The sequence below is a fragment of the Euprymna scolopes genome, chromosome 6 (genome assembly GCF_053919585.1).
Source record: "Euprymna scolopes isolate OS-2025 chromosome 6, ASM5391958v1, whole genome shotgun sequence".
In the NCBI taxonomy this organism is placed as follows: domain Eukaryota; kingdom Metazoa; phylum Mollusca; class Cephalopoda; order Sepiida; family Sepiolidae; genus Euprymna; species Euprymna scolopes.
In genome coordinates, this window is record NC_136487.1 from 105717741 (window position 1) to 105742434 (window position 24694).

At 30.4% G+C, this 24694-nt stretch overlaps 1 protein-coding gene across 1 annotated transcript in view; it reads left to right on the top strand.

Annotated features, from left to right (window-relative positions):
- The first annotated feature begins 5692 nt into the window (after positions 1-5692).
- The window catches only part of LOC145277836 (tryptase-like), a 458673-nt gene continuing 439671 nt past the window's right edge, over positions 5693-24694 (top strand). The window contains exon 1 of the mRNA XM_080129761.1: positions 5693-6055. The gene's annotated coding sequence lies outside the window, so the exon portion shown is untranslated. The remainder of the gene's footprint in view (positions 6056-24694) is intronic.

Genomic DNA, 24694 nt, shown 5'->3' on the forward strand with positions numbered 1-24694 from the left:
TTAATAAATGTAATTTAGTTTTAAAAAACAACAACAACTTCATTTTGCGGCCATTTTTGGCGGTGCCTATAATCTGTCTATTTTCATCCTCTATTCTTTCCACATTTTTCGTTTTACATACTTCTTTGAAGTGATTGTTTTTTAAAGACTTTGAACATGTTTTTCCAAACGCTTGGCATTTTTCTTTTTTCTTTTCATGAATTTTTCCACAATATGTATATTTTTTTCTTTTCGTTTCTACCGTATACATGTCAGCCATTATTTCTTCGTAGGAGTTTTTCTTTTTTTTCATTTTGGTTGTATGTATGTATTAATTCCTGCTGTTGTATATATTTTATACACATATTTGTTGAAAGTCCGATAACTCTTGTATCCCTATTCCCTCCCTTTTCCCTCCCATAACCCCTTTTTGTTCTTCCCCTTTTTTTTAAAATAAAGAGTTCTCCTCATCAGTCAACACGTGTATCTATTTTCCTCCTTTGAATTCCTGTCCATTTTTGTCTCCATTTCACTAAAATGCACCACTCAACAGGTTATGGGCCCATAAAGAAAATAAAAATAAACTCATACATAAAAACGGCAGAAGGTTCAAAATATATGTACATAAAAGACTGTACTATTTAACGACTACACAGAATGAAACCACCGAAGACAGCTGCCATCAATGCTATGACGTCGACACGTGGCATAAAATACTCGGCCACTGTAACTACGACGACGTAACGAAACTACCCGCTGTAGTTCGTGGAATGCAAATAAAACCAAAAAAATGCAAACAATTAAAATTGCAATATTTGCATTCAAGGAAAATTCCCTCAAAGCAGAAACAAACACTCAGACGAACGAGCAACCAGCATACTACATCTAGTTCACTCGGACTTAGCCGGCCCTATAAACCCGGCAGACCTAAACGGAAACCGATACGCTGTCTCGTTCACCGATGATTTCTCCGGTGCTGTATTTGTATATTTTATTAAAAATAAAAGTGACACTACACTCGCCGCCGAAAAATTCATTGCGGATATCTCACCCTACGGTGAAATAAAAATACTGAGGACAGATAACGACTCAGAATTTAAGTCGAACGATTTCCAGAAATTAGTCCACAAAAACAAAATTAAACATGAGACCTCAGCACCGTACTCACCTCACCAGAATGGAACAGCCGAAAGAAATTGGCGGACACTGTTCGAAATGGCGAGATGCATGATCATAGAGAGTGGATTACCCAAAACCCTGTGGACCTATGCTGTCATGACATCCGCAGTTATACGAAACAGGTGTTTCAACAACCGCCTGAAACAAACTCCATATTACGAAATAACCAGGAGGAAACCCGACCTCTCGAAAATGCACATCTTCGGTTCGGTGTGCTACACCTACTCCAACACAAGAGGGAAACTGGACCCAAAATGTCAGAGAGGGATATTTATCGGATACGACAGAAACATCCCAGCATATCTAATCTACCACCCTGAAAGTGGGAAAGTGTAGACAAGTAAAATTCATCAACAACTCTGACGTAGAACAAAATCAAACTTCTCCACCAAGCAATAATGAGGACTTCCTCCAAAGAGATTTGACAAAAAATCTAAAACCGAAAGAAGACAGAGAACAGCCTAGTGTTGATGAACCACTCAATATCATAGAAGAAAGCAGTTATACATGCAGATACCCAGAGTGGGAACACAAGATGCCCAGCTACTTAGAGGACTATGTAACGACAGTTCAATACGAGAGTGGTCACACACTTGTCAATCTCGACTACTGCTACAAAGATGCACATGGTGTACCACACACCTATAAAGCAGCTACGACCTCCCCAGTGGCACACCATTGGATCAAAGCAATGCAGGAGGAAATCAATTCCTTGAAAGAAAACGATGTGTACAAGCTGACACTTCTACCCAAAGGGAAAACAACAATCAGCGGTAGATGGGTATACAAAATTAAAGAAAACCCTGACGGATCCCCGAAATACAAAGCAAGATTTGTTGCAAAGGGTTACAACCAAACCAAGGGGGTAGATTATACAGAGACTTTCTCCCCAACAGCTGACATCACATCAATCCGCATACTAATGCAAGTAGCTATCCAATACGATCTCATCGTACACCAAATGGACGTCAAAACGGCGTACCTCCATGCCCCAATTGACCACGAGATTTACATGGAGCAACCAGAGGGATTTGAAGTGAGATGGAAAACGGGCGAGAAACCAGTCTGTATGTTAAACAAATCCCTATATGGACTGAAACAATCGGGCAGAAATTGGAATCAAACCCTGCACGACCACCTCACCAAAAATGGTTTCATTCAGAATAGAGTGGATCATGCGACACAACAGTGAGGAACGGATCACCATCATCTCATGGGTCGACGATTTAATTATCGCAGCCAATAATAATGATTCGCTCAACACCACCAAGCAGATGTTCATGTCCGAATTTCAGATGAAGGACCTTGGAAAACTCCGGCATTTCTTAGGGATAGACTTCGACATAACTCAAAGTCGTATACTGATGAGCCAGGAACGGTACGTCACAAAAATACAGGAAAGATTTGATATGACCAATTGCAAACCCAGGACAACTCCATGTGAACTAAAGTGTGATCTAACCGAAAATGACTCTGACCTCATCGACCCCAGAAAGTATCGTGAAGTCGTCGGCAGCCTAATCTATCTGATGATCTGTACCAGACCAGATATAAGCTATATCGTCGGCAAGTTGTCCCAACACTTATCAAAACCGCATGAGCAGCACTGGACGGCAGCCAAACATGTACTTAGGTACATAAAAGGTACTATGCAACACCAACTATGCTATACAAGATCAAACGATCAACTCCAGTTATTCGCGTACAGCGATGCCGATTGGGCATCAAACCAATACGACAGACACAGTATATCTGGGTACTGTTTCAGCCTAACAAAAGGCGGTCCACCCATTTCCTGGAAGTCAAAAAGACAACCCACGGTAGCGTTATCCACATGCGAAGCCAAATATGTGGCATTAGCAAAAACAACCCAAGAAGGTATGTACCTCACACAATTATTAAAAGAAATGGACTGGTATAAGGAATACACACCCATTAAAATATTCGAGGACAGTCAAAGCGCTATAGCACTTTCTAGAGACCCAGTGCATCGACAAAGATGCAAACACATAGACATAAAATACCATTTCATCAGGGACGCTTTGAACAACGGCAACATAAAAATTATCTATTGCCCCACAACAGACATGCTCGCAGACATCATGACCAAACCCCCAACCCGAGCAAAACTAGAAAAATTCAAACCACTTTTATTCGGGCTTTAAATTCGTTTTTTTTTTGCCGATGTGATGCTCTTATATATACGCGTATTCTTTCTTTATAAACACAAAAAATAAATAAATAAAAATAATAATAATAATAATAATAATAATAAACAAATAAGTAAATAAGTAAAAAAAAAAAAAAAATACGCTCACACTCTAAGAGCAAGCGGGGGTGTTGAAAGTCCGATAACTCTTGTATCCCTATTACCTCCCTTTTCCCTCCCATAACCCCTTTTTGTTCTTCCCCTTTTTTTTAAAATAAAGAGTTCTCCTCATCAGTCAACACGTGTATCTATTTTCCTCCTTTGAATTCCTGTCCATTTTTGTCTCCATTTCACTAAAATGCACCACTCAACAATATTCAAGGGCATGTTTGTAAGTTGTAACCGTTCCATTAGCTTATGTGCCGAATTATGCATACCTTCAATTAATCTAAATTGGATTAATTCTTCTTTTGTTGTCTCTTCTTCTGTTCCTAGTTTTTCGAATTCACAGTATTTACTTGCCCTTCTTAACTGGTGTAAATATTTTACTATCGCTTCATCCATTTCCTGCTTCATTGTCATAAACTTGGTCCTTTCTGCAATCACCAGTCTTTTCTTTGGCTTCACGTTTCCCTTGATGATCTGACTTATTTCTTAGAAAGTCATTTCTTCTAGTTCTCGAGGGTAAACCATTGTAGCAACCTTCATAATTGCTTCACAACCAACGTTAGCCATGAACAAGTCGGTGATTTCATTCTCCCCTCCTTGTTTTTTGTTGTCTTTCAACTTTTTGCTTCTCGCATTAGCAGCAAAGCAACGAATCCAAGTATCTACGTATTCCGGGTCTTCAAGGACCAGAGAGTATCCTATCATCGACGCCATTGATATGTCGTGTATAACGCTAAGCAAACGTTCACCAACCCCCTGTTCTAGTTTGTGTCAGTTTATAAATATGAGCTATCTGCTCATATGTAAATTATACTTAATTTGCATATCACTACAGATATCTTCACTGAAATCACTTGAATTTGCAGTAATAGAGTTTACTACTTAATAAGCTGTGAGTGGATTTCAGTACTGGAAATCATAAAGTCAGGCAAGGAACTAAGAGAGTTGCAGACAAAAAAAAAAAAAAGGAAAAGACAAAATGGTTAGAATAGAAGAAAGAATAAATCAGACCTGGGAGATCATGCTAACTTAGATGTGCATTTAGGAGTTCTATGTAGATTTTTTCTATGCCATTATAAATATAATAAAAATAACTTGCCAGACCATAGAAATTCAATGGAAAGAGAAATATATCAAATCAATGAATATGTTTTGATAAAGTTGATAGTTTTCTGGATAGTGCAAAAAATTAGTTTTTTGAACAGAAAAACCAAGAAGTGACCCAAATGAAATAAATTAATAAGTACTAATAAATACCTAGAAAGTAATAGTGTGCTACATAGTTCAATACAAATAATAAAATCGCATTGTAAGGGACAATCTTTAATCTGCTACTTCAGTCCGTGCTGGCAGATAATGTTCTTTTTTGCCCTGTTTCTTTCGAATGTTCCCTTTTGGACTTAAGGTTTTGCTAACTTTCTTCAGTGAAAAACCGTTGCATGTCGAAATTATGACGAGTTCCTTTCTCACACCATTTCAACAATGATCATATATTATAATGTTATTCGAAAACGAGGCTACATGAAAAGGAGATCACTCTCATATTCTTGTCTAGGGTTGCCAGATTAACATTTTTAAAGCCAAATTTCACGAATTTGGCTTTTTTTTTAAGCTTAAAAAAAAAAAGATTTTATTTCACTCTTTTTTCAAAGCGTAATATACGGTCTAAGGAAGGAATAAGCAGAATATTATATAAATAATAATTATTATTTTGATGTTGAGGACTGTGAGCTTTAATTTATCCTGTTCTTTTGGAGAAGTTTCTACTCACTTATAGAGGCTTTCAATGACTTACATGCAAAGCACATAGCATTCTTCATCATGCATATGTATACATAGTTGTCAAGACTTATGTAGACATGTGTGTTAATGGATCGATTTGAAAGAGAATGTGTGTGTGACTAGACAGCTTCAGTTTTAGATATTCAAAAACTGGAATTGACAGGAAAACAAATTGAGATTCTAAAGTGGATTGACTAGTGGTGAGGCGGTGAGCTAACTGGAGAAAGAAGGAACATTGTGGGAAAACCTAAATATTTGAAAACTAGGAACGAAAAAATAAAGAAATATACAGAAAATTGAGTAAATATTTCAAAGCTTATATAGAAAAATGACACCAAGTAAAAAAGAAAAAAATGGTTAGAGAGAGAGAGAGAGAGAGAGAGAGAGAGAGAGAGAGAGAGAGAGAGAGAGAGAGAGAGAGAGAGAGAGAGAGAGAGAGAGAGAATTTAAAATGCTCACACCCGAATATCAATGTAGCAATATCCCCTCACCCTCGCACACATATACAGTCCCACATCTTCAAACAAACATTAACACTGAGGCATGAAGAATGAGCCACTCGCTTTCACCGCCATTACTACACGTTTTTTTTCGTTTACTTTAATTTTTGAACATAACAAACAAAAAACAAATAAAAAAACGGACAAAAAATCAAACAAACAAAAACAGAAGAGAAGTTCTCTGCTAAAAATACTGTCAAAATATCTCGGACTGCAGGCAAGAAAAGAACCCAACAAGTTTGTGATCAACCTTGTCCAGTATAAAACGATCTATAAAAAGTAGAAGAGAAAAAAAAAGGTATAAAATTCAGTCAATATTTGTTTTTTCTATGATAAATTTGTTATTTTATTCACATTGTCATTCTGAGTTCGGATAATTATATCCTTCATACATTTCATTGAAGAATATGTCATTGTTAAAATCTCTCTCTCTCTCTCTCTCTCTGTCTCTCTCTCCCTATATATATATATATATATATATATATATATATATATATATATATATATATATATTGATATATATATATATTTATATTGATATATATATATATTTATATATATATGTATTGATATATATATATATATTGATATATATATTGATATATATATATATATATTGATATATATATTGATATATATATATATATATTGATATATATATATTGATATATATATATATATTGATATATTGATATATATATTGATATATATATATTGATATATATATATTGATATATATATATATTGATATATTGATATATATATTGATATATATATATTGATATATATATATATTGATATATATATATTGATATATATATATATATTGATATATATATATATTGATATATATATATATATTGATATATATATATATTTATATATATATATATATTGATATATATATATTGATATATGTATATATATATATTGATATATATATATATATATATATATATATATATATATATATATATATATATATATATATATATATATATATATATATAACTTTATGTCTAAAAAACTTCTTTCAATGTTCTAAAATTCCAAGGTTTAAGCTTATACGGTCTTAAGGGAAAATAATTCAAGGAATCTGGCGTAATTAGTGTCTAACAATTATGGATGAAATTTGATGAAATTTAATAAAATTTGCAATATTTGGATTTTCAGATAAGAAGGTGTGCCGTGATAATGTCCACTAAAACCCTTTAAAATATTCCAAAACCCTGAAATTTTGAGAATATTAATTGATATGTAATATCTATTCTTAACATTTTACAAAAATCTGAGATATCTAAATTTTCACAAACAGCTATTATCATTTAAATTAAACTAATTATCGGCCACATTACCCACTCTTAAACCTGTTTTTCAAATTTAATAATGATCAGGTTAATTAGTTTAGGCGTAAATCCATACATAGAAATACATAACTTATACACATACTTGACTTCATATATATATATATATATATATATATATATATATATATATATATATATATATATATTAAAAAGATTGTATCGCTGTAATTCCTAGATGTAAATTAAATTCACTGAAACTTCGGTGTTCAACAAGTGCTCAATGACAAGCAGAGCGTCATTATAACATTTTTACTTATTTATACAAACATTATTGGCTACATATGTACGTATATGTTTCTGCTGCTATTAGAGAAGTAGCATCTTCAGTCTATTTTTTTACAATGACACCAGATTTTGAATAGTCATTCTTTTATACATAGCTTTTCTGTTACTTTTTTTGTAAATGGATAGATAGATAGATAGATATAAATTTATATAATATATATGTGCATGTGTATGCACGTATATTCACGTGTATATATTTCAGTAGCAATTTTCCCTCTCATTAAACGTGAGATAGTTTATCCTCCAATTGATCTGCTTGTTAAGTCATTCAACTGACTAGCTTTAAATTCTGATATATTTCGAAATGTGCGAAATAATCTATCCACATCATCAATGTAGTTCGCCATTAACAACGCTAAGTATTTCTCCAATTATTAACATTGTTATATATAACCCTAACTCCCTGCTACAATATATCTCACATATGTCTGCAATAATCTCGACGATGTTCTTTGCTGAAACTGAAAGTTAGAGATAACATTATTTTTACTGTTATAAAACTTTATTGTGTTTTTAAGGTGATTTCGTTCGGTTCAGCTTTGGAGAAATCATTTTCATATTGTCGCTCTCTATATAAAGTTATGTATGTGCAGCATATTTCTATGTACAGGATTCACTCCTAAACTAATTAACCGATCATTATGAATTTTAGAACGTAGCTGCTAAATGTAAGGGTGGGTAATGTGGGCTATAGGCAGTTGAATTTATTGTTATGCAACATAAGAAAATAGGGGATGAAAGCCCTTTGTGAACATTCAGATAAAACCTCCGTTTTTTTGTAAAATTTTAACAATACATATTTGATATCAATCAATGCCAGTTTCTTTTTTCTTTTTTTTTACGAGGGAGTCACTACTTATTAAGGCCCGAAGGCCACTCGAGGATAAGGGTTAATGAGTTTATGGTGGTCACCAGGACAACAGTGTAGTAATTGTTTAGGGTGAAAATTGGGTATAATTTGATTATTTAAAGAGACAGCTCAACAAGAACATTTGACTTGAAGACAACCATATTGTAGTCGAATGGAAAGCAGGCCAACAAAACAGAGTTCTACAGGCAGGCAATTCTAGGAAAGAAGCTTTGTTCATGGAATTCATATTTAGATTTAGATACAGATAGAGAGAGAGGGGGGAAATTGCTAGTAGTGGTTGTAGTTAGAGGAGTATTTTTTTTTAAAAGTTTTGCAAATGTAGACCATAGATTGAAGTTCAAACGTGCACTTGCCACGCCAATTCTTTGGAATGTTTTAAAGGGGTTTCCGGGCCATAATATGGGCACAACCTCTCATTTGCAAAAGTTATCTGAATTTTCACAAAGAGATTTCACCCCGTTTTGGATAAAACTAAATTATCCAATATAGTCCACATTTGGTCCTCTTATGCCCAGCAACTGGATACCACAATTCATAATGATCAGTTAATTAGTTTAATAGTGAATCCTGTACGAACAAATATATAAGCATGTAAACAAAGCTAACTTCATGAAGACAGATAAATATAATCGTTCGGTAACAAAATAAGAATAATTCGTTTACCGTTTCGAAATCACTTTTGCTATAAAATGTCTTTTTCCCATGATTAAAAAAGTTTTAAATACAAAAATACTTGAAAGTGTTTTATTAACTTTTAAAGACTCATTATTTTTCTAACAACATATTGTAATCGCACCAATATATTTGCCATTACTATTAAGAACAAACGTTATAAATTGTTGTAAAATATGTATATAGTAATAATAATAAGAAATGAAAATATGTATATAGTATAACAATAAGAAATGAAAATAAACTAGTCATAATCAACATTTGAAGTGCCCGTTTAAATGCTATATAGATGCAACAAAAATTAATATTAATAACAATAAAACATCAAACATTTTGACTGAAAGCTTCGCAAACAAAATTGCTAATGAAGTTCATACAATTAAATTGCCAATGTAGATCATACAATTAAATTGCTAATGAAGTTCATACAATTAAATTGCCAATGAAGTTCATACAATTAAATTGCTAATGAAGTTCATACAATTAAATTGCTAATGTAGTTCATACAATTAAATTGCTAATGAAGTTCATACAATTAAATTGCTAATGTAGTTCATACAATTAAATTGCTAATGAAGTTCATACAACAAAATTACCAATGAAATTCATGAAATTAAATTGCTAATGAAGTTCATACAACAAAATTGCCAATGAAGTTCATACAATTAAATTGCCAATGAAGTTCATACAATTAAATTGCTAATGAAGTTCATACAATTAAATTGCTAATGTAGTTCATACAATTAAATTGCTAATGAAGTTCATACAATAAAATTGCCAATGAAGTTCATACAATTAAATTGCCAATGAAGTTCATACAATTAAATTGCTAATGAAGTTCATACAATTAAATTGCCAATGTAGTTCATACAATTAAATTGCTAATGAAGTTCATACAACAAAATTGCCAATGAAGTTCATACATTTAAATTGACAATGAAGTTCATATAACAAAATTGCCAATGAAGTTCATACAATTAAATTGCTAATGAAGTTCATACAATAAAATTGCAAATGTAGTTCATACAATTAAATTGCCAATGAAGTTCATACAATTAAATTGCTAATGAAGTTCATACAATTAAATTGCCAATGTAGTTCATACAATTAAATTGCTAATGAAGTTCATACCATTAAATTGCCAATGTAGTTCATACAATTAAATTGCCAATGAAGTTCATACAATTAAATTTCTAATGAAGTTCATACAATTAAATTGCCAATGAAGTTCATACAATTAAATTGCCAATATAGTTAATACAATCAAGTTGCCAATGAAGTTCATACAATTAAATTGCTAATGAAGTTCATACAATTAAATTGCCAATGCAGTTCATACAATTAAATTGCTAATGAAGTTCATACAATTAAATTGCCAATGGAGTTCTTATAATTAAATTGCTAATGAAGTTCATACAATTAAATTGCTAATGAATTTGTATAATTAAATTGCAAACGATTTTCATACAGTCAAATTATGAAATGTATTTCATACAATATAATAGACAATGTAGTTTTAAAATCAAATTGCAAATGTAGTTCATACAATCAAACACAATTATTACGTGCACACATAGTGCAGCCATATTAAAAATTTATATATCCGATTATATATTATATATCATAGAAAATATATAATTATCATGTTGGAAGTATAATGGAAATATGAAAATAAAAACATTAAATAATAATACCCATATATTTGGAAAACTAAATACAAAATATTTACACCTTATTTAATCAAAACAAAAAAACAATACCACAGACGTTGTTGGTCTAGCATCAATGTTATTGCCACAGCAGTTATTTGTATGGTGTAGATGCAGTTTACGAAAAGTTACAAGAATAACTCAACCCTTACCATTGCCCATGTAGTTCATACAATGGAATTGCCAATGTAGTTCATACAATCAAATTGCCAATGTAGTTCATAAAATCAAATTGCCAATGTAGTTCATACAATCAAATTGCCAATGTAGTTCATACCATCAAATTACTAATGTACTTCATATAATAAAATTGCCAATATAGTTAATACAATTAAATTGTCAATGTAGTTCATACAATCAAATTACCAATGTAGGTCATATAATAAAATAACCAATGTTGTTCATACAGAAAAATTCCCAATGTCGTTCATACAATCAAATTGCCAATATAGTTCATACATTTAAATTGACAATGTACTTCAGACAATCCAATTGCCAATGTGCTTCATATAATAAAATTTCTAATGTAGATCATACAGTCAAATTGCCAATGTAATTCATACAATAAAATTGCCAATGTAGTTAATACGATACAGTTGCGAACGTAGTTAATACAATAAATTGCCAATGTAGTTCATACAATCAAATTGCCAATCTAGTTCGTACAATTTAATTGCTTATGTAGTTCATACAAACAAATTTCTAATGTAGATTATACAATTAATTTGGAGTGTAGGTCACACAATAAATTGGAAATGTAGTGCATACAATCAAATTGCCAGGTAGTTCATACAATAAAATTGCAAATGTTGTTAATACAATTAAGTTGCTAATGTAGTCCATACGATCAAATTGTAAATGTGGTTTATACAATTGCTATTGTAAGTCATACAATCAAATTGCCATGTAGTTCATACAATCAAATTGCAATGTACTTCATACAATTAAGTTGTCAATGAAGTTCATACAATCAAATTGCCAGTGTAGTTCATACAACAAAATTGACAATATAGTTAATACAACAAAATTGCCATGTAGTTAATACAACAACATTGCCAATGTAGTTCATACAATCAAATTACCTATGTTGTTAATACAATTAAGTTGCTAATGTAGTTCATAGAATCAAATTGTAAATGTGGTTTATACAATTCAATTGCTATTGTAGGTTATACAATAAAATAGCCAATGAAGTGCACACAATCAAATTGCCAATGCAGTTCATACAATAAAATTACCAATGAATTCGTATAATTAAATTGCAAATGATTTTCATACAGTCAAATTGCGAATGTATTTCATACATTACAAATTACAGTTTACAATCAAATTGCAAATGTAGTTCATACAATCAAATTGCCAAAGCAGTTTGTAAAATAAATTTCTTATGTAGTTCATACAAACAAATTGCCAATATTTTTCACCCAATAAAATTGCAAATATAGTTGAAACAATTTAATTGCCATGTAGTTTATACAATCAAATTGCTAATGTATACAATAAAATGCCAATGTATTTCATACAATTAATTTGCAAATGTAGTTCATATAATCAAATTGCCACTGTAGTTCATACAATTTAATTGGCAATTTAGTTCATACAATGGAATTGCCAATGTAGTTCATACAATTAAATAGCCAATATAGTTAATACAATCTAATTGCCAATGAATTCATATAATTTTATTTATTATGTAGTTCCTAGAAATTAAATTTCATATGCAATACAATCAAATTGCCAATGTAGTTCATACAGCATTATTGCTTATGTAGTTTATAGTTGTTTACAAAAATTTCCACAACTAACAATTACTACAACACTGTCCATTGACCACTGTGCGCTTATTAACCCTTATCCTCGAGTGGCCTCTATTTCTTGATAAGTGGCGACTCCTATGTAAAAAAAGCACTTTTTGGAACAACACGGAATAAGGACTTTGTAAATTGTTTTGTTGACGTATTCAGTTGAACAATAAATTTGACTGTAAATTTCAACTTACAGTTTTAATTTTCTTTTTCATATATATATATATATATATATATATATATATATATATATATATATATATATATATATATATATATATATACTAGCAAAAGTATCCGTCATTGACTGGGTTAAAAATCAGCCTACAGAAAACGGACTCTGATTTATGAAAATATGATAGGTTATGAAAAGAAGGGTTGTAAAGAGATAGCTTCGAATTTGGGGGTATCAAAACCAAAGCAAAATATGATGAAAGTAAAAATAAAATGGATAAACCCCATAATTTATTATACCATACCTGTTAACACTGAAACACTTATCACAATATTGTGTGGATCTATATTAAAAAACCTTGTTAAACTTTGTGACATATTTCCATTATATGGAGGTCAGGTGCGAACGAACACCCCATCATTTTATTATACCATATTTCTTCAAACTGAAACATAATTATCAAAGTATACTTACACAGATAGATATGAAAAGTCTTTATTAAAGTTTGTGCCTATTTCCATTCTATGGAGGCCAGGCACGAATGCAGACCCCACAATTTTATTATATCATCCCTATTTAAGTTAAAACATACTTATCAAAGTATTATTATGTACATCTATATCAAAAACACTTGTAAACGTTTTTTTTTAATTTTTAAATTTTTTATTTCCATACTTTGTGGACCAGGCGCAAACGCAGACCCCACAATTTTAATGAACCACCGTTCTGCCAGATCAAACATACCCATTCCTGTGTCTCGATACATCTTCTATCATTATATGCAATCAGTTTTTTAAAATAGTCAACCATATAGGAGCCTATTCGTGACCACACACACACACGCACACACACACACAGACATTCAGCTTTATATTATATATATATATATATATATATATATGTATACATGTGTGTGTGTGTGTGTGTGTCTGTGTGTGTCTGTGTGTTTGTTGTGTATGTGTATAAATTATGGATGACTTTAAAGGATGGAATAGTAGTTAAAATAAAAATTGATAAAAATTAATGATTTAATATGATTTCTTTAGAATTTTTTCATGGTTTGCACACAAATGATTTGTATGAGATTGATAGGCAGTTACGCGCAGGAAAAAAAATGAAAAAAGAGTAAAAATGAAGAAAGAGACGAATAACTTCATTTTTACTCTTTTTTCAAATATATATATATATATATATATATATATATATATATATATATATATATATATATATATATATGAGATAAGATACATTCCAATGACCAAAAGAAAAGAATAAATCTACAATCATATTTTTTTGTTTACTTTGTAATTCTTTTTTAATCATTTTATGTGTTTATATTTTAAATGTTCTGTATTATTTTTTTATTTAGGCGGATGCCTATTTTATTTTAATCGCTGCCTTACACGTGTTTCACCATAATAATGGAAAATATTGCTCTCGTGTTATTATACAGCTCATTAGAGATGAACAGCTCTCACTGAAATCGTCATAGATTAAAAAGAAAAGCGAAATAAAAAAAAAATGGGTTATAAACGGGGAGATTTTATGAAACATTCACTTTAAAGATGATATTCAGAAAAAGAGCCAATCTCCCAAAAGAGAATTTTGTTCCAAACAGAATTCAAGTTCTCAAGCTACCATTTGTCGAGAAAAGCTAGACCATGAGTTCACGATTTTAAATTTAGAATCGAACACATTCCAATAAAATCTGGAAGAGACTTATTTTTAAAATATTCATAAGAAATTGTTAACGCAAAAAGATATGGAATCACGGCTAAAAATCATTGAATAGTTAAATGCGAAACCGTCGTTAACCCAGTGACTAGACAAACCATGCATTTACTAAATTTTATTTTTACCGTAGCCATTATCACACAATTACGTAATTTATAATGAATATTATAAATTCTACTGAAAATTAATCTACAATTGCAGATAATAATATTTCTTTAATTTAGTAATTATGTTTATTTTAACTTAAACTACAACTATCACATACTTGATCGGTTATTTGTTTTCACAAGTTAAAAAAATAAAATTGAAGCGCAATAATCCTAACATGACGGTATTAGACCAAAATCTCCATTACACAAAGCTACCAATGCCTGGAATCACCCTAAAAACTAACTTTTCTATGTTAAAATCTTATTTTTAATCATCCATTTAATTAATACTAATAATTAATAATTTAACGAAGAAGTTTGATTGCATTACTTAGTATTAATTGAGATGTTTAAGACTTCAAATGCCCCTCTTGACTATACCTTACAATTAGTATATTTGAATGAAAAGTCGAACTTCTTCCATTAATATTATTTCATCAGTACACTGTAATATCCAAAAGTTAAATGCTTTGCATCTCATTTACTTAAAATAACACAAATATTCTAATTACAGTTCTTATATATGCATTGCCTGAAAAGCTTATTCAAAATTACCTAATTATACCCTACCTGCTATCTATGTAATGGAATCAATCAATAGTATTATTTCCCAATGTTGGACACACAAAGGGAACACAAACCCACCGTTTGGAAGCCAACCCTGCATAGAAAATGCATAAGGCCAAAAACTATTTTGTTCTATTTTTCTAACTAGGCGGGAAATAGCAAACAACTGTGTTCACAAAATAAAACTTACCCTAGGATAGCGATACAAAATAGCTTTAAAACTAACAATAACAATAGAAAACAAACAAATAAATAAATTGAATAAACATGAATATACATAAACGATCACACACATATATGTATGTATATATATATATATATATATATATATATATATATATATATATATACATATATATATATATATATATATATATATGTGCATTATTGTGTACACATAGGTATACTTATATGTATAAAAAAAAAAAAGGAGAACGGCCACCTAAAACCACTAACCTAGCTCTAAAACAGATCCTTTGTTTGATAAAATGCATGCCCATTGGCTGATAGGAAGGGGCGCGATGGATACTAGAAAGCTGATTGGCCAACTAGAAATCCTCAACATATATAAAAACAAGAAGCAACGACAGAATTCGCGCATAAGCCTGACGAATCTTATAGTTGGATGAAACGCAGAATATTCAGTGTAGCTTAATCGCCATATATATTTTATAAATTACTAACTAGCTCTACCTACGTATTGAGCACTTTTGAAGTAAATACTTAAAGTTTACGCATAAATCTATACTTTCGTATATTAGATTTATGTGAATAAATGAAGTAGTTATACTTAGCTCCTAAAACAGTCGAGCACTTTCAAAAGAATTTATTTCACCACATTAAAAATAGATATGGAAAGAGTTAATTTCGAAGCATCGCTAAAAAACATCCCCACACCCAGCAAGCATAGCTATATTATTAAATTAATAAAAAAAAACAGATTAACTAATACGCCGAATGCGATGGCGAGCAAATTTCTTCCTTAAAAATGAAAACGTAAACAAAAAAGAATCCTATGGTTTTGAAAGCCTTAAAAATGCGAAAACAGTAGACCTTTTGATAAACTTTGAAAATGACCTTTTAAACGTAATTAAAAACCTAGAATTCCACAATCAACCTAACAATTTCCAACGGAAACTACACAAAATCGTTGGAAACATAAACAACTCTAATAAAATCTTTGTAAAAGCAGATAAAACAAGAAACCTTTATAAAATAGATAAGCAAGAATATAACAAACTAATCACAGAAAACATTACAAAAAACTACAAAAAACTAGACACAAACGAATGCGACTACATAAATATAATAAATACTGAAAGTAAACAAATTACCGATAAACTAAAAATTAGCGATAAAGTTGGCAAATTGAAACCTAGAGAGTCATACATTCTGCTTAAAGACCACAAATGGGACTTTAATAATAATCCCAGCACCCGCCTGATAAACCCAACTAAACCAGAAATAGGTAGAATTAGCAAAACTATACTTTCTAGAGTAAACAAACAAATCAAACAAGACCTAGAACTAAACCAGTGGGCAAATACTACCGAAGCAATCACCTGGTTTAAAAATATAGAAAACAAAGATAAATGTACGTTCATACAGTTTGACATCGTAGACTTTTATCCCTCGATATCCGAAGAACTTTTTAATATTGCCCTAGAATTTGCCGAGGTATACACTGATATATCCTCAGAAGAAATCAACATAATTAAAAAATGTAGAAAATCAGTTCTAATAAATAACAATAACCAATGGATAAAAAATAAAATGAAAAATTCATTCGATTTGGCGATGGGTGCCAGAGACTCTGCAGAGGCATCAGATCTTGTGGGATTATTCATTCTACTAGCATGGGTGCCCGGCGTTGCCCGGGTGTTTGGAGGTGTATGCTGAGCAAAAAAAAGGGGGTAATTTTTTAAACTTTGACCCCTATTATGACCCCTGAAAATTTATTGTTTTGGGCTCAAATCAAGTTATTAAGTTAGATCCATGTCCACGGAAGTTATATCTAAAATTTCAAGTGTGTAGACCCAAAATTGTCGGAGAAGTTTGGTAGAGTTCTCAAAGCTCAAATCGTTGAACTTTGACCCCTTAATCGCCAAATTTCTGGCTAAAAACCGATCACATAGATTTTTCCAAATCTCAGTACCCTGTATATCAAATTTCGAGTCTGTAGACTAAAAATTGACAGAGTTATTTCGTAGGGAAATGTACACAGACACACACACACACACACACACACACACACACACACACACACACACACACACACACACACACACACACTTTCACTTTTATAGATATATAGATTTAAAATTTGAGTCTGACAGAATGACAAAATTATATTGCAAACCGATATATTAAACAAACGAACTTCAAAGAGACAAATGAACACATAAGTAAAAACAATTTGTATTAGAAAACATTTATTATTCCACGTCTTTTTTTACAGACCTGACGACTGAGGTTCGCTCTTAATAAAAATTGTTTTTTATAGTCTTAATTTTGACTTCCTTTTTCATAAAAAGCTAAAAAAAAATCAAGAAAGAAAAGAAATTTAATTTAATTTTTTCATTAATTTCTTTCTGTGCAAAGCAATTCTTTCAAACTTACTCTGTTTCCAAAATGTTTTTATTTTATTCCCCTCCCCCTTCATTCATTTTCCTCCGCATCCTGGCAAGTATTAAAATAAACCATTTATAATATTTATTTATGGATTTATTTACTTATCATTTCTTTTGTATCGGTAAATGAATTCCATTTAAAAAAAAAACTGTAAAAGTCACGTTAAAGGTGATTAAGTTGGAAAGTAAGTAAAAATTTACCCTTTTTACTTTTATACGATTTCTGATCACTTTGAAAAAGGTGTGTGTGTGTTTTAAAAATGTTTTTTAACTGCTATAATCTCATTTATATATATATATATATATATATATATATATATATATATATATATATATATATATATATATATATATATATATATATATATATGTATATAACAACGTGAGTATTCATATCGTGGGTTTGTATTACTGTACACATAGATTCGAAAAAATAGTCAAAAACAAATATATAAATAAATGTTATCAAAGGCAAGATAAGTGGTAATCTCCAAAAATACCGTTAGGGCTTACAACATGGCCGCCAGAAGAGTCACGTGATCCGGTTGATCCAAAACATGAATCGTGCAAATGGAAAACGCAGCCTTGAAGGCAAACTTTGACAAACAATCACAATTTGTTTGTATTTAATTTTTTATTGATATAATGTTGTTATAAAAATAGGCAAACTTTGAGAAACAATCTTAGGTTGTTTTTAGTTAAAACAGTGTTTATAAAAAGTATTTTATTCAGAACAAACAAGTGGTCGACTAGGTGTATCAGAATTTTAGGCGGAATTTTTGACACCCCCAACAAAAAACTGCGAATAAAATATATAAAACTCGTAATTTCTGTTTTTAAAGTGGGTTGTCAATTTTCTTGATGAAATATACTTCCAAAATAAACTATTACAGTCGTTTAAAACATAATAGAAGTATTATTTTTTATTTTTTAAAAACAATGTTTACAAAATGTCTACGCACGTGAAAGAGTCGGCCCAAATAAATTTTGTGAGCTAATTTGTTGCATCGCCTCCATCTATTCTGTCTAAATTTATAAAATGAAAATTAAAAATATAAACTGTTTTTTTTTACATCATATTTTTATAACATTACATCTTAAAAAAAAATGAACACCTTGTTTTAAATACCATTTTTATGAAAAACTCTGAATAAAATATTTTTTATAAACACTGTTTTAAAAAAACAAACAAACTGTGATTGTTTCTCAACAAAAAATTAAATGACCGTTCTAAATAAATGATTTATTATTATGATATTGAAAACTGTTTTTGTACTTAATTATTATGCTTGTTTGTCAAAGTTTGCTTTAAATTTGCGTTTTCCGGTTTCGTAATACGGCGATTCATGTTTTGGATCAACCGGATCACGTGACTCTTCTGGCGGCCATGTTGTAAGCCCTAACAGTATTTTTGGAGATTACCAGATAAGTTACTTTTCTACCTAACTGGATATATTTTTTGTGTTTTTATTCAATGTAATATATTTATTCAGCTCGAAAAACATACAGTGTTTACCGATGTGTTGGAAAATTCAAGATGGCGTCTCGGTGCCGGGAAAACTCGTCTCGGGAAAACTCGTCTCCGGAAAACTCGTCTCGGGAAAACTCGTCCCCTTTCGCTAGGTAGGAAAACTGGTTCCTTATTGAATAAATATCGATTGAAAACACATTTTATGATCGTTCTTGAAGGAGATATTGTTTTTTAAAATAAACTATAGCCCCCCCCCTCATAATATTTTTTAAAAAATATTTTTACTTGTTTAATGTTTTTTTTGTGTTTTTAATAAAAGCGTTTATTATGTTCATAAACGAGACCGCATATTTTTTTATATTAATATAAAAAGAATTTACTTATATACTGTTGTTTATAAAAGGGTAAAATCGATTTTTCTACCTCGCCGACTATGTTGTTTATTTAATTTATTTGGAATCGTTTATTTGGTAAAGAAGAAAAAAAAAAAACAGAAAACAAACAAAAAACATGTCGGTCGAGTGTTACGAGAGAACGAGAAATAATGCCCGGTATATCACATCTTAGGGGGTCTTGATAATCGCTAAAAAATAGAAAATTAAAGAAATTACTAAGGGAGATTTGGTTTTAAAAAGAAAATAATAAATTTTAATATTTTAAAAAATATAATTTAGAGAGAGAGGGGGGCATAAAACCTATATCTCCCTTCGAAAAGCAACCAACAAAAAATGAAATTAAAAAGATTCTTGATAAACGATCGCAGAGTTTTCAATAAAATTGATTAATAAATTTATTTAGTGATTACTTTCTCTCTTAATGATTGATTTTAGAATTTTGAAGTAAAAATTAAAAAAATTAAAAATGAGTTAACGAGAGATTGTTAGCACATGGCATCTCTCGCGCCAAAAAAATATTTCGTTTTTAATTTATTAGTTAATTTTTGCAAAATTTGACAGGACGACAATAAATGTTGATAATTAATAAAATCATAATTTTAAATAACGCATGAGTGCATTTATGACAGAAAACAAAAATATAACAACAAAGAACTATCATAATTAAAAAACAAAACCAAAAGCGTAACGAAGAATCGAATCGCTCCCTGTTTTTTAATTTTTGGGTTTTGTTTTTTTTTTATTGTTTTTATGACTCCAAAAAACATCGTTAAAATAAGAACAAAAAAAATTTGTAATTAACTTTGTATGAACATACTAAACGCTTTAAAATAAGTTAAACCACTAAGAACTTAGCCAGTTAGGTAGAAAACGGACACTTAGAAAATCGATTTTATTTTAAAAAAAAAAAACATTAAACAAGTAAAAATATTTTTAAAAAAGTATTATGGGGGGGGGGGGCTATAGTTTATTTTAAAAAACAATATCTCCTTCAAGAACGATCATAAAATGTGTTTTCAATCGATATCTATTCAATTAGGGACCAGTTTTCCTACCTAGCGAAAGGGGACGAGTTTTCCCGAGACGAGTTTTCCGGAGACGAGTTTTCCCGAGACGAGTTTTCCCGAGACGAGTTTTCCCGGGACGAGTTTTCCTAAATTCGGCGTCTCACACCCTCTTTAACACCGTAAGTTTGGGAAAAGGTGTTATAAATAAAAAAACTATACAAAATACTATTTTCCGGGCACCGTAAAAACTATATAGTTTTTAAACTTTTAAAACTGTATATTATAAAAAGAAAACTGTTCGAGTGATTTTTTTTTTTACATGGGTGTCACCACTTATCAAGGCCCAGAGGCCACTCAAGGATAAGGGTTAATAGGTATACATTAGTCATTGTGATTTTAGCATAGTAAACAGTGGGAATTTTGTAACTTGGATTACTTGAAAAAGAAAACTGTTCGAATGATTGAAAATGAAAACAAAATAACAATGTAAATATATTGATAAGAAAAAAACAAAAACAAACGAAGTTTCCGTTTCAGGAACCCGAGTTTAATTTTATGTCGTAATCATTCAACTCGTTAGCGGTTTTATTCAGCGATTAGGGATAACCATACGACATATCTAAATACCAAAGCGATTTAAAAAAATTTTTTTTTTTTATTAAAACTAAACCTGTTTAGTTTTAATGAACCAATTTTTTTAAAGCCAACACTTTAGTTATTTTGAGAGCGTGCAACTGCACCCGAAAGGTTAATTAGGAAACTCCAAATCCTTTTATGACTCGAAAAAAAAAGGGCTTTTTATCGGCTTAAATGATAAACTAATGTTAAATATTAGTATTTAATATAATGAGATATCAATCTACACAATTTGCCATCGATTCTGAAATAAAATGAAATCCTGACATTGTGATCATTTTTGCAGGTGTTATGTTGAAATAAGAATGTTTAAATTCAATTATTGTAATTTAAGTCTTTAATTTTAAAGTCGATTTTATTTATAAAATATCTTTTTAGAAATCAATCTCAAAAACAATCTGAACAATAAATCTCTTTTGTTATGGCTAAGTTTTTGTCAAGGGTAGAAATTATAATAGACAAGTATTCATCCATGATGACATTTTACCGATTTCCTGGTTTACAGATATTCTTGCTAAATTTCTTCGAAAGAATTGACATAAACAATACTTCAACTAAATACGTATATTTCATGCAATAATGACTTTTGTTTCTTCTGACTTTTCCTAAACTAAACATAAAACATCGGTTAGGGTTAGTTTAACATTCTGTAAAAGTACCTTCCGTTTTTTTGTTTTTTTTTTGTACTTCTGCAGAGAAGGTAAAAAACCGATAAAAACTGGATATATTTTTCGTGTTTTTATTCAATTTAACATGTTTATTCAGCTTACCGATGTGTTGGAAAATTCAAGATGGCGTCTCACACATTCTTTAACACCGTAAGTTTGGGAAAAGGTGTTATAAATAAAAAACTAGACAAAATACTATTAAAAACCCGCCGAATATATGTCAACCTATGTCACGGTAACATATATTGAGCGAGTTTTTAACAGTATTTTAACCGGTTTTTTATTTATTACACCTTTTTCCAAACTTACCGTGTTAAAGAGAGAATCGGCCGCCATCTTGAATTTTCCAATACATCGGTAAACACTGTATGCTTTTCGAGCTGAATAAACATGTTAAATTGAATAAAAACACGAAAAATATATCCAGTTTGGTAGAAAAGTAATTTATCTTGCCTTTGATAACATTTATTTGTTATATATTTGTTTTTTGGCAACTTATTCGAATCTATGTGTACAGTAATACAAACCCGAAATGAATTTAAGACCACGAGTGAAATGAGAAAATGAAGAAAATCACATTTACTGTGTGTGTTTACTGTTTATGTAAGTCAGCGGGTTTGGTTGCCATAACAACGTGACGGTAGTGAACGTGTGTGTGTGTGCGTGTGTGCGCGTTTCGTGTAGTTTAGTTTCGTATAATAGTTTCGTATTTTTTTAATTTGTAAATAACAAGTTATTAAAAAATTAAACCCTTCCAAGATGGACAATAAATAAAGCCATAATATTTTATGGTAAAGGTAAGAGCGTAGAAACGATTGTTTTTTTAGGAGATGTGATTATTGGATTAACCAATCAGAAATCGTCTGTGGCACACACATCTCTGTTTTTATAGATATATATAGGTCGAGGTAATTAGTTAAAGAGATTTAATATAATGTGATATATAGATAGATAGATTAAATGTTAAATAGATTTTGTAAATAGTACAGTTGAAATGATTAGAATATTTCCAATATGTAATAAGGTCGAGGTAATTAGTTAAAGAGATTTAATATAATGTGATATGCAAATGAGCATAAGTCATTCGATATGGGGGTGGTTTGTAGAATAGTATATAAAGAAATTAGGCAAAGATTCTTATGTCTCCTATAACAGAAACATCCTAAAATGGGTTCTAATGTTTCTCTACCAGGAGAGATCTACCCTATCACCTCCTTTATATTTCGTTGATGATGGAGAGCTGTACACACAGACAGAAACACACGAACCCTATTACTTTATAAAAATATAGATAGATATACCCTCACAAACATATTCGATACTACGGATATCGGCCTATATATAGAGATGACGGACTAGCTATAATAAAAAACTCCAACAAAGTCAAGGGAGAAAACTTTAAGAAAATCATACACAAAGAAATGAAAAAATTAGGCCTAAAAGCGGATATATCAGCTAACATAAAAATAACAAACTTCCTGGACGTCACGTTAAACTTAGATAAAAACACATATGAACCATACTTAAAAGATAACGCTACTCCAATTTACGTAAACCACCCACCATCAATTATAAAACATATTCCTAACTCGATCGTAAGTAGACTCAGTAATAACTCCAGCGATGAAAATGCATTTAACAGGCCATCCAATATTTACGAAACAGCCCTAAAAAATAGTGGATACAAAAATATCGATATCAAATATAAGAACAAAACACCAACAACTATAATAAAATTAAAAACAGAAGAAAAAGAACTATAATTTGGTATACGGCCCCATACAATCAAATGTTAAAAACAAAACTTGGCAAGAAATTTCTAGATCTTATTGAAAAACACTTTCCCGCAACCAACCCCTTACACAAAATCTTCAATAAAAACACCTTGAAGTTATCTTACAGTTGTTGCGAAAATTTAGAGATGATAATTAAGGCACATAATAACAAAATACTAAATGAAAACAATGTAAACAACAACTAAATGAAAACAATGTAAACAACAACAAAATAAACAATAAAAAAAGTAGACACCATGACAGAAATAAAACCAACACTAGCAGAAATAATAATAATAATAACAATAATAATAATAATAATAATAACAAACCAACCCCGAACAAGAACAACCATACCATAAATAAAAATACTAATAACGAACAAGATAAATGCAATTGTAGACACCGCACAGTCCAAAACAAATGTCATAATAATAATAATAACAATAATAATAATAATAATAATAACAAACCAACCCCGAACAAGAACAACCATACCATAAATAAAAATACTAATAACGAACAAGATAAATGCAATTGTAGACACTGCCCAGTCCAAAACAAATGTCTAACAAAAAGCGTAGTTTATCAAGCAACAATATTTGCGAAAGAAACTCGAATAACAAGAAATATTACATAGGCATGACTTCCTTAGATTTCAAAACCCGATACTATGACCACAAAAGCACATTCAAAAATAAAAAACACCGTATAAAAACAACACTAGCGAATAAGTACTGGGAACTCAAAGAAAGCGGACATTCGCCGGTAGTCGAATGAAAAATAATGAGACAAGCTACCACATGCAGACATTTAGACGACCCATGTAAATTATGCCTCCATGAAAAATTTTCTATCCTATACTTTAAAGAACCTCAAAATCTATTAAACTGTAGGCGGGAAATAGCAAACAACTGTGTTCACAAAATAAAACTTACCCTAGGATAGCGATACAAAATAGCTTTAAAACTAACAATAACAATAGAAAACAAACAAATAAATAAATTAAATAAACATGAAT